Raw genomic sequence first — 11,745 nt, forward strand, 5'->3', positions numbered from 1 at the left:
GCCTGTTGCCTTTGGAAAGAGCCCTCCAACACCAATACATCTCTTATTGGCTATTTCTGGTAGCCTTGAGGGTGCAATTCTCGTTACTCATAAAGAAGGAAAAGCATTAGCTCTGGGCCTGTTTATTCTGCCATCTGACTTGGGCTAAGCAGCCCCTTACTAATCTGTGCCATTGCCAGTTTTGCCTGTCATTTGTGAGAGATTTGCAGCACTAGATACAGGAAAGGAACGTGATCACTTCCTGATGCATGGCCTTCACTTAAATCCCATTCCACCCCAACTAAAGCTAACTGATAAAGAAATGGGCATCCTGAGTGCCAAGCACATCCAAAACCAAGGTAGTACCCTAAAAACTGGAGAGACAACACTATCTGTGGGGTTAATTTACCACCGAGTACACAAGCAATTCCAAGCTGTCTGGCATGGTGCACAGAAATACACCTGAGCTGGCTGCAAGGGCTAATCCCAGCACAGAGGAAGCGGTCAGGCTGAGGAGGCTGCTCAGCTGTCAGCAGCAAATGTTCCATACATGATGACTGGCTTGATGAACTCCTCAGGGTACAGGTTTTTTTCCATACCAAGAAAGCACTTTAGATTCGCCCACAGACACAATCCTTGTAAAGTAGCTGCGCTACACACAGAGGCTGAGACAGAGAAAGGCTCAGACACAAGCTTGGTGAGTAACACAGGTCTGAAGGAGAAAAAGGCTGAAAAATATAAAGAACATGAAAACTTTGGAGAAAGTCACGGTTGTTTCTGGGGAATGCCACATTATTCGGCTATTTAGAAACTAAATGCTGCGGAAGCACATGCTATGCTAGACAGAGGATACTAGTTCAAAAGTAAGATTCTCATTTTGCACACTGACAGATGCAACATTTCATTAGCTAGGCTCTTCAGTTTTAAGCAGAGACTTTCAGAGCTGCCATCAAGAGTCCCTCTTCCACTTCCTTTACAACAGAATGCGGCCATCTGAGTTCACAGCAGGCTTTGAGCCTTTCCTTCTTGAAAACGTGCCTGCCTTTGAGGCAGCACTTTGCACTGCGTCTCAGAGAGACTATTTTCCAGTCCCAAAATAAATGAGGACTTCTGCAAGAGCTCTGGTCTCCAGCAATTAGCATGGCAGTCATCCTCACAAGGCAAAAGGACAGAACTGGTACAGACAAGACAGCTGGCACCAGGGAACAGCACACATGTTATTTCACCCACTGACAAGTTCTCAGGTGCTGGGTTCATTTTCATCACAGGACAGTCAGGAGTATGGGATGGGCTGCCATAGACAGAGAACAGCCAGAAAGCAGAGGAGTTTTGCCTCAAATACCTGCTTTTTCAGCAAAGACAGCTGGCCACTAGGTTGCTTTGAGAATTGAAACACATTACTACTACAGAATAAGCAAACTAAAAAGAAAAAAAAAGATGGGCATACGATATCACTATCAATGAAATACAAAATAGTAAATTCCACTGAAGAATCACGTACATTCTGATGACGGTCACAGCACTGACATCCTACACATAAGTCCACACAGGGGCTGAGCAGCTGCTCCGTGCAGGCAGCCTGAGCTTCGCATGCACACAGCAGGGCCTGACCCCTGCGAGAAAAGAGAACTGTGCCAATGCTTGCTGGCATAAAGAACAAAACAAGCAGCATGCTGACCTGTTGGCTCTCTATGCAGAACAAAATACCACCCCAAGACACCCATTTTTATATCACTAGTCCCCTGACCATAGCATTTCTAGCATTACAAGTGTCAAGCCAGACACTTAGCAGCATTTTCTTGCAGACAGGCCTAAAAATCAAAGCCATCAAAGCTTTTAACATGTTTCAAGAAAGGATTTAAGCTACAAGAATCACTGTGAGACAGCATGGAACTGAATAGGGATTCATCTAGGAAAGTCTGGAAGTCTTAAGACTGCAATCCATACTACTCAGCTCCAAACTGCAGCTAACGCTACTGTGACAGAGGGGTTTTCTGTTTTGTTTTTATTAACATTGACCGATTCTACAGACGCTGTTTCCCACTGAGCTCAGTACACGCTATGAGTAGGTCAGTTTTTAGTTCCAGGCCTCCAGCCCTCTCTTTCCATTTAAGGAATAAAGATCATTTTCTCATATGCAGTAACATTGAAAGCAATATTTTTCAGCTTTCAGGGAATGAAACCAGAAGTGGGACAAGGCTTCTTATAAGAAGGCCTGAAAAAAAAAATAAAACAAAAAACCAGTTGCTAAGTTGTAACACTCCAAGGGCCCGTGAGCAAACCGGTCAGTTTTCCTCAAAGAAGGAAAAACAAAAAAACTAAAACAGATGAGTTTTCAGTATTTCTGTTTTCTAAATAAATCTATTTTGTCACTGCTAGGATTTTTAACAATAGTTCTCTGCCATGCAGCCACCTGATGCCCCCAAGCCCTCCAGCCCCCTGTCAGAGCCATGCACTCCTGTGAGGGGCCTCACCCACAGCCCTCCAGTTCCCCACTGTTGCAGCACCCTGAGCCTATGCCCATCATTCTATGACCAGCTCAAAGATGATTCCTGCTCCAAGAGCTGCACAGATAACAAGAACATGGATGGAGAGGAACACAGAAGGGTAAAAAAAGCTACAGCAGAACCCCCTCACCCAGTAGAGAAAGCAGAGCTATCTCCATCATTACTTTGCTATTACCAACAAACGCCGCAGGGCTGAGGACCGGCACAAACCTGCAAGTGACAGACACATTGATAAGAGTTCTCATGGTGCACCAGCAGACGCAGAGCTTATTGCATCTGCCACATCAAGCGAGCGCTGGCCTCGATAGGGCTTCTAAGAGAAAATCCTCACTTTCCATAGCTGCTATAATCACCCCACACAGATCAGATGGCAGAGGGATGAAGAATACTAAGCATCACTAAATAAAGCAATCAGGAAAAATACAGAGCAAACGGGACAGGCTGATAGCAGGGTTTCTAGTCAGTCAGGTTACAGTTAAACATCAGGCAGCGACAGTCATTTTTCTTTTTCCTGGTAATACACTGTGGGCTAGCAGCACGGCTCATGGAGAAACACACCCAATGTGCTCTGGCTGCTCCCCCCTCAGGCAAGGGGCTTCATTGGAGCAGGACCAAGCCCTGCATCTTCAGTCCAACGCCCTGCCAAGCAATACTAAGGCTCTGCACAGAGACCCACTTGCTGCTTTTAGCAAGGACTGCCCCTAACCCTGCTCAGATCCCACACAGCCCACCACAAACTGGCAACAAGCAACAACAACAAACAAGCCCAATGTTTGCAAATCACTACAATACACAGTGAGGTAAAGCATGTCGATCACAAAGCGAGTTCACAAGAAAGTACAGAATTTCCATGGTTATTTTTTATAAACCCTCCCCACTAGGTTTACGGGCTTACATCTAGTATTAACAATGAACCCAAGAGATATGCAGACTGAAATAACACTGGACGCTTCTTTTCAAGCTTGAAACCACAAAGAAAGGCTACAAGTGCCCACGAAGGCCATTTTGGTAGCTGCACACTTCCTGCAGACAAATTTTTCTCCTCCAAACTGTTTCAACCCAGGCAGCTCTGTACAAATTCAAGCTCAATTTCCTGCAGCTGTTACCTTGGGCAGAGCACAGGACACTCAGCCCGCATACAGAGCAGGGCTCCCTGGTCTGCATGAGCAAGCAGTGGTTCCCCTTCTAAGATTCAGATGACTTTGAGTGGGTTTAGGTGCCCAGCAGCTATCAATTAGAATATCACAGTCTCTCTTACTATACCCCGAGAGGGATTTATAAAAGTAACGCCCAGGCAGGAAAAACAAACAGCTTCAGGTGCGTCATAACAGCTCTGCTTGCCCACATCGGACCAGAGTACTTAAAGGCTTGGATAAATGGGATTTATTACATTGAAATGTTTAAACGTAACCTGTGTTTTACCTAACATGTGCTGCTGGATCCAAATAGCTTTCTTTCCTCTTATCTTCCTCTTATTACTATGAGATGTGAAGTTCGCACTTCACGACGGTTTATGATTTTGCAGCAAAATGGTGTTTGAGAGGTTTATTTGTGAAAGTTGAATTCAAAGAATAAAACGCTTACAACTGTCACTGCCTTTGTTCTGTGTTGCTCTTTGAAGATACCAGATTTTTAATAACATTCCTGCACGTATCCTACACCAGTAGCAGACAAACTACTCTGACAGCTAGACAGCAATGACAGCGTTTAGTGAGCAGAAAGCTATATTTTTAGAGCCACAAGACAAAACTGAGCTATACAGATTATGAATTGTTATTAATCTGCAGAACAACTCACAAGAGCCAGATACTGTATTGATCATCAGTTACTGAACTTAGATAACCACTGCCCGGACCCAAACCACAGCAGTGACTGTGAATCCTCTGAGATTTTAAGTTGCCTAAAGATCACCAAAACTTAACTTGCTACTTAGAATTCAATTTTACTGTGCATTTAGAGGCCTTCATTCGAGAAGCTTTCAAACTCAAGAAGCTTTAAAATAATGAACCTAAGGGGACACACTGAGAACACCGTTTGATAATTCAGCCCCTTGATGGTGCCTTTTCTACTGCAGACAGATTTAGTAAAGCCACAGGTTTGACCACTCTGAAATACTACGTATGTTTTCATATCTAAGTTTATGGGCATTGCACTCTAAGCTACTTTCATATCTTCTTCTGTTAAAAATACTGCCTTCCTTTCAGCCAGTAACCCAGAACAGACATACATCAAAGCTGTCTCCATGCAAGCACAAACACGTTACATGACTGGACCAACTCACATGTTTGACCACACACAAGCAAGTTTTCCTTTAAAAAATAAAACAAAACTTCAGCCCACACCAGTTCTCACGTCTCCTGGAATATGTTCATCTTCACAACAAACTACAGCCAGAACAGCAAGCACTCCTGCTCCTCACATGGGCCCAGCTTTCCCAAAGCTGTAACCCAAAGCTAACAGTGCAGCACTTAAGTACCACAGCTTGCTCGTACAAGTCAGAAGACCAAATACAAAAACAAAGTTCAAACATCAATTGGTGACATACGCCCAGACAGCAGTTAATACTCCTATAAAGGACAAATGTTTGGAAGCTGCTGGACAACTCAGCTTTTTGCTTGAAGAAATCACTTCCTCTCTTCCTAAAAGGCAGCTTACAGTACAAGAGGATAGCCTAAGTCAGCACGAGTGCGGGAACATAGCTGCAAAGCTGCAGGACTCACCAAAAGGAACGTCCCAGAGTGCAGCACCCACTTCTAGTGTCTGCTCCTTAGCCTTTGCCTCTCACAAAGCCCTCTCCTGCTAACTATCTATCATACTTGATTTTCATGCTTGCCTTTATCACCCTCTGTGAGCATTACTATGTTGCAGGGACTGAGCTTTTTTTTTTCCAGGAACCATTTCAGTCCCAGCTGGATGCAGCATCACTCAGATTCTGCAGACTGGAGCCAGCAAAAAAAGGGTTTGCACCAGAGTGTTCCACTCACAACTTCCCAAAGCCACACTTACCCACAGCTCTGACAGGTAGCTCTGGTCTGTCCCAGCCCATAATCTCTCCCTTTCCATCACCATAACATCTGAGCTAGCAGGATCTGAAGCTCAGCTTAGCATTAAGTACCTCAAATCCTCTGAACAGAAAGGAAATCCTTTGGCACTTTAATCAGTTGATCTCTCTGGTACATAAGAAACTGGAGTCAACAGCTTTCAAGCCCAGAACATGATATTGCACACTGAGGTCCCAGTATCAGATTAGATCCCCATGAGTTGTCATCCACCCCAGTTTCTATGTTTGTTCCCAACATTTTGAATGCTTCTACTTCAGAAAATCCTGACCAGGCCTTCCAGCTTCCCACAGCAATAATGTCCAACTTAAGTAACCACTTTATTTCACTCACCTTCAAATCATTTCCATGAGACGCTGCTGCTCAGTTGCTGACCTCCATTTTATCAGCGACATTCATCCTCAATTCACAACTGGAAGGAGGAAAAAAAATCAGAGAAGATTATATTAAAAACACTTATAAACAACATGTTTAGCCAGGATTTTCTACCAAGTCAGCTCTAGGGTCAAGGAACCAACAAATGTTTTCCTCTGTCTGTACTATATGAAGTCCTTCTGCACACGTTATTCTGAGATAGTCACTCCCTTCTCTTTTATCTTTGGTTAAGTGCTAAAATAAAATTCTCTCCAGTTTTTTCATCCCGTAAAGACAGACTACTTGCTTTTACAACAGTTTTAATATCACAAGAAATAAACAGACAATAAGGATACTGATCTCTGTGAGAAATGAAAGCACTAATGATAGCTTTCTTTCTCAAAACCCTCTTGTTTCCTCTGTTTGCACTCCACAACGGCTACTGCTCCCCAAGGGGGCAGCCAAACTGTTTACCGTGCTTGTTAAATAACATTTGTACTCTTATTTCACTCCTTTTTTTTTAAACAACCAAGTTAGCATTCATAAAAGCACAGGAAGCTGAAGTGGTCTCCTAAGCTCACTTTGCTGAGGAAAGCATAACTAAGTGCTTATAACACAGTATTCGCTGTAGCAGTGGTCTCCACAGACTGCCCTTCTGCTATGGACTTTTAAAGGGTATTGTCCACAAATGTTTCTAAACGCGACCACTGATTAAAAATACTGCTTTGGAGGCTACATATCTTACACATCGTACAGTAAGGTTTGTCTTTTTGATTTCTTAGGTGTTTAAATATGCGATGGAAAACGTTTCAAGATTGCTTTCATAGCACTTTTAAACTGAATTCATAAATAAGATTAGAAATGGAAATTAACAGGCAGAATAATAGAAGCTTTAAGAAACTCCCTTTTTGTAGTCTCAGAACAGCACAGATCCCTCAAAGAGGCAATTCCCTGAAATCCATAGCTCTGCACAGACAACTGAACCATTTCTAGAGCTGAAGAGGAGCTGCTTCTTCCTCTCTTTTGCCTACCATCACTCATTCTTGCCATCACTTCCCTTTTTAGAACACTATCTATGAATACCTGAAAACCATGAAGTTAACAGGTTTCAGTGCCAAGTTTTTTCACTAGAGACAACACGACTCTTCAGGACATTCCACAAACAACCACCCTGCATACTATGATCTGAGAGAGGCTACCATCAGCCTAGTTCCACCAGGTCCCTGGTCAGGCCAATGGGGGACACAGGTCAGCTACCCACAGCAGCAAAGGACACTGGCCTGTGTCCAGTGCAGGGGGTGCTCCAGCAGTGTCAGCTCTGCCCAGTCTTTTACCATGTTCTCAAAAGAGGAAGCAGAGTTCATCTTCCTAGGCACCTCTTCTTCATCTTCTCTGGGTGGGAAGCAATAGGAAATACTGCTTCCATTTTACTAGAAGAACGCAGCCTGTTAGGAGCTTAGAAATCTTAAAAGCCTTTTGAGAAGAGATGCTTTTTAAGAAACATCTTTCAAAACAGATAATGGGCTGTTATTAAAATTACATCTCATGACCTGAAAAGGACTCAAAATCAGATGGACTACCCAGAAAATTTACTTCCGTGATGCAGGAGCAACACTGCCTACCTGCAGAGGGAACCATCTCTCTCCTAAACAACAGGATGGGTACAATGAAGAAGGCACACATCTTCTATAGTCTCCTTTCTCTGATGGCCAGCAGAGGCTCAGAGCAAGCTGCACAACCACTCCCGTCCAGTTCTGGGTCACGCAGGGATGTCCTCCGGTGGCAGAAAGCTGCTCTTGAGCTAATGGTGCCTACTGATGCTACTACTAGCTGATTTTCATAAAGGATCGGCCTCTGGCCTTTAGAGCAACTGGAGCCAAATGGCACAGCAGAAATGAGGGAGATGCAAATATTGAACTGCATGAGTCTGAGAAAAACTAGGGGTAAAGGGAAGAGACAGCACCACTAAGCCTGAGGCACCGCTGATTTGAAAGGGCTGACAGAATCTGTATATCAATTGACCTGGGTGAAAAGCATCGTACAGACTTCAGAATTTTTTATTGGCCACAGCACAGCATAAAATTAAGCATAAATGCAGCTTTGTTATTGCTCTTTGCCTGGTGCTCAGCTAGCAGTCCCCAAACCACAACCTTAGCCGCTCTCCATCAATACAGCAGAGAGAAAGAACAGATTTCTACTGCAAGCCAGCACGCTCCACTGATGCCAGGCATCCTCACAGCAGCTAGAAATGCTGAGGACGGAAAAGGGCTGAGCAAGAAATGTGTGTCACATATTGGGAGATTTAAGAACCAGACACTTGAGATTCAAATCTTCACCCATGTTCAGGAAGATGAGACACCAAGTGGTATGATAAACTCTACACTAAAGCCTCACACAGCTGTTATCTCCTGTCCTTGCATTGCTCTATTTCGCAGGAAACAAACAAAAAAGGTGAATGAAACCATAGATTGATGGCATCAAGACAGAACACCACAAAAACCAGTTTATGGCAAAGAACACAATATGACAAAGCAGTTTGAAGGTCAAGTTCCTGCACCACCCACTATCAGAGACAAGAAATAGGATGGTACTTTTCCAACACGATGTCAAATGTTGGCTTTTCCCACCTCAAACATCAGTCACAGTGTTCAGTTCACTTGATCACTATCCAGAAGCCGACATTCACAAGTATTTACATCACTTCAGTTTATTAGCAAAGACCTTGTTTCTACTGTCTCTTCTGCAGGGTCACCCAAGTTTAGGAAAAATCAAACATTTCTCCTTCCTTTGTTTCACACATCAGCCCTAATAAGGATCAAAGAACAAACAGTGGGGAACAACGAATTCTCCCTGCTAGCAGGGGATTTGCATTACAGTTCTTAAAAACGTGGACAGAAGCAGCTAGCGGAAGCATACTAATGCCAGGTAGTCACTGAGTTTGATTTTCCTTTTTTCCTTAAATTAAAAACAATATCAAAACTCAAAATGACAAGATCCCAGAGAAAAACACTGATATTCCACTCCTGAAAGATGCAACTGCTAAAAAAGACACTGACAATATGTAAAGTGAAGTGAGATTCTCCACGGATAGGGCTGTGATGCTTACAAATCTCACCACATTTCCCCATCCAGCACTTCTCCTTCCTCTCAAGCCACGCTGCACAGTCCAGGACCTACTAAGCACTTGCCAGGAGACTCCCAGCACACAAGGGATTTAATTCAGTGATCCACACAGCTCTCACCCACAGGCAAGCTTTAGTCGTGCAACCTGAAAAGCCGTCACTCAGTTCCCCACCTGCTGGCTGCATTTGAGCCAGCCTCTTAATACATACCCTAGCGCTTCTCTTAGGCTGAGCAGAGCAAGGTCTTCAAGCTTTAACTCTTGAGCACGATGCAGAGGTTCAGTTTCACTGGAATACCTCCTGAACGCATGAAGAAATTGCTGGGATACACTGTCAGGGACTACAGCCGCTCAAGGAGCATGTCAGATCCAACTTGCAACATAACTACGGATAACAAGAAATGATTTAAAGCAATCAGACATTTTCTTTAAGATTTTCAGTCTCTAGAACACACATTTCATAAGTCATGCATTTTTGGATATGAGCTCCGAGTCTGTTTTGGACACTGCTTTTACTGCTGATGCCATACCATAAGAATTCATGTGTAATGCCTATATTAAAAAAAACCTGTTGGAATAACCTTGATCAGTCATTCATATTCCCACTTTTAATATAAGTCACGTCTAGTACTGACAAGGGTGAAGTAAACAGCTTTGCTTTAAGTAAAACATCAGATAAGAGTTCAGATCTCACTTCGGGATTCAGACTGGCTCCGTAATGAAGGCCCACCAATCAACTTCTACTCAAATCCATCCACTGCATATGATACGTGACTCAGCTTCACGGAGCTGCTGGGTCCTGAGAGCAACCTTAGGTCTCCCTCACAATAAAAGGGCAGATAAGGACAGATGGAAGAGGCAATGGAGAAAATGTAAATTGACTTTCCTACAAAAGCACAACAGAATTAGAGCAAGGACTTCTCATGTGGAAAGCAGTGAGAAGAATTAGAGAATGCCCTACTTTTTCTATCCCACAAGAGACACAGGAGAAAGAGGGGGATGCAGAGAGCATTACACCAGAGCAGCACTACAGCAGGATTCCCTGTGGCTGAGCAGCAACAGGGCTATGAGAGGGATGTCTGAGAAGTCCCTTGTATGAGCTGTGACAGGAAAGTCCTCTACAAGTGATTGGAAGAGAAACCTTACTTCTGAAGGACACACAAAGAGCTGCGTTTAATAGGAACACAGAAAAGGGTGCTCCTATTAGAAAGTATAAGATATGCATAATGAACAACAACAAAATCAATAACAAGGTTACTCCAGTTACCACAGCCTCAAGGCAATAGTTACTTAAGTACATGGAACTCACCAAGATTATTTCATTGATATAGTGCTTGTTAAGTAATTCAATTACTACACACAAGCCTACATCAAACAGCTACATGTTCCAAAGATATCTTTGGCTTACCTCCCAAAACTGAACCTTCATGCATCTTTCATATGGCCAATATGATTAAATGAATGTGTACACGTAGCAGAACAAGCACTTTAAGTAACGGGACATAATCCTAACAGCAGCTTTTCCATTTCTTTTTTTTCTTTTTTTTCTTTTTTTTTGAGAGGAGAGAAAAAAAAAGGATTTAACAATAGAAAAAGAAAGCGTGGAATAAAAATAGGAAAGTGCAGGCATGAGAACATACCAAGCACTGATGGTAATGAGGAATGATCCAAGGCCTTCAACTGAGCACGGATATCCTCCCCCTGCACTACCATGAGTTTTGTGTCCCACCTGCACCTATGAGAACCCCATCGTACACGATCCCTGCATGAGCACCAAGACGCAGACTGAAGGCTCCAGTTACAACTTGCTTCTTCTAAACATCAGTCCAGTGCAACTCATCGCCTGCATCTTCTTTCTGTATTGAGATCAGTTCTGGCAAGGACACTAGACTCCCATCCAGCTGTAGCAAGCTGCAAAAATAAAATAAAATAAAAATGATACATTTATTATTTTAACAACATTATATTTAAGCATTTAGAATTGAATGGCCACATCCTCCTCCAAATTCCAATCAGCTGGATTATACAGCCTTAAACACCAGCCTTTAGTCCACTGATCTGTGGATCTGAAGCTTTTATTCAAAGAAATCAACCTTCTCTTTAGGCTTTATTTTCTCTTTTTTGCTCACCCTCAAAAAAGCAAAGGCTGAGCAGAGATTTAACAATAATGAACATACACATGTAACACTCATAAAACCCCCTGATTTTAAAGGGCACACTTGACAGAGATGGTGAGAGTTTTCATAAATTTTACCACCTACTACACATTTGCAGATTAATACACATAAAGAGTAGACCACACAGATTAAATAGATTCACATGCATGTCCCCCATTAAGCAGATGACTTCTTCATTAAGGTCTGTCACTATGGAAGATAACAGCCTTTGTTTCTCACCAATTACATGCACTAAAGGCAGTACAGGAGCTGAAGCATTGCGAGCACCTTTCCATCCACCTGGTTTGTGGAAGTCCCTGCTCTGAACATGGCAGGAGCAACAGGACTGAGCTCCATGGTATGAAAAGCACCAGCCACATGCATGTGGATGCCCTTGCTGTTCTGCTCATTGTCATGAGAGCTCACAAAAGCTTCCATTTCCCCCTTTGGCCTGACTAAACCAGGTCTGCCTCAAAAGGAAAAAGTAAAAAAATAAAAAAATTAAAATCAATAAGAACACCAGGACTCCCAAACTATCCATTTAATTCCATCAGCTCATGGTGACCTGC

The 11,745-nt window shown here is 43.1% G+C and overlaps 1 long non-coding RNA gene across 1 annotated transcript; it reads right to left on the reverse strand.

The window, feature by feature from the left end:
* Positions 1 to 5,899: 5,899 nt before the first annotated feature.
* LOC140255193 (uncharacterized) lies at positions 5,900 to 10,908 on the reverse strand. Its single transcript, XR_011904428.1, has 3 exons — positions 10,661 to 10,908; positions 9,232 to 9,405; positions 5,900 to 5,957 (listed from the first exon to the last, which is right to left on the reverse strand). It is a non-coding gene; the product is annotated as an uncharacterized lncRNA (long non-coding RNA).
* Positions 10,909 to 11,745: the final 837 nt, after the last annotated feature.

The sequence above is a fragment of the Excalfactoria chinensis genome, chromosome 7 (genome assembly GCF_039878825.1).
Source record: "Excalfactoria chinensis isolate bCotChi1 chromosome 7, bCotChi1.hap2, whole genome shotgun sequence".
NCBI classification, from domain to species: Eukaryota; Metazoa; Chordata; class Aves; order Galliformes; family Phasianidae; genus Excalfactoria; species Excalfactoria chinensis.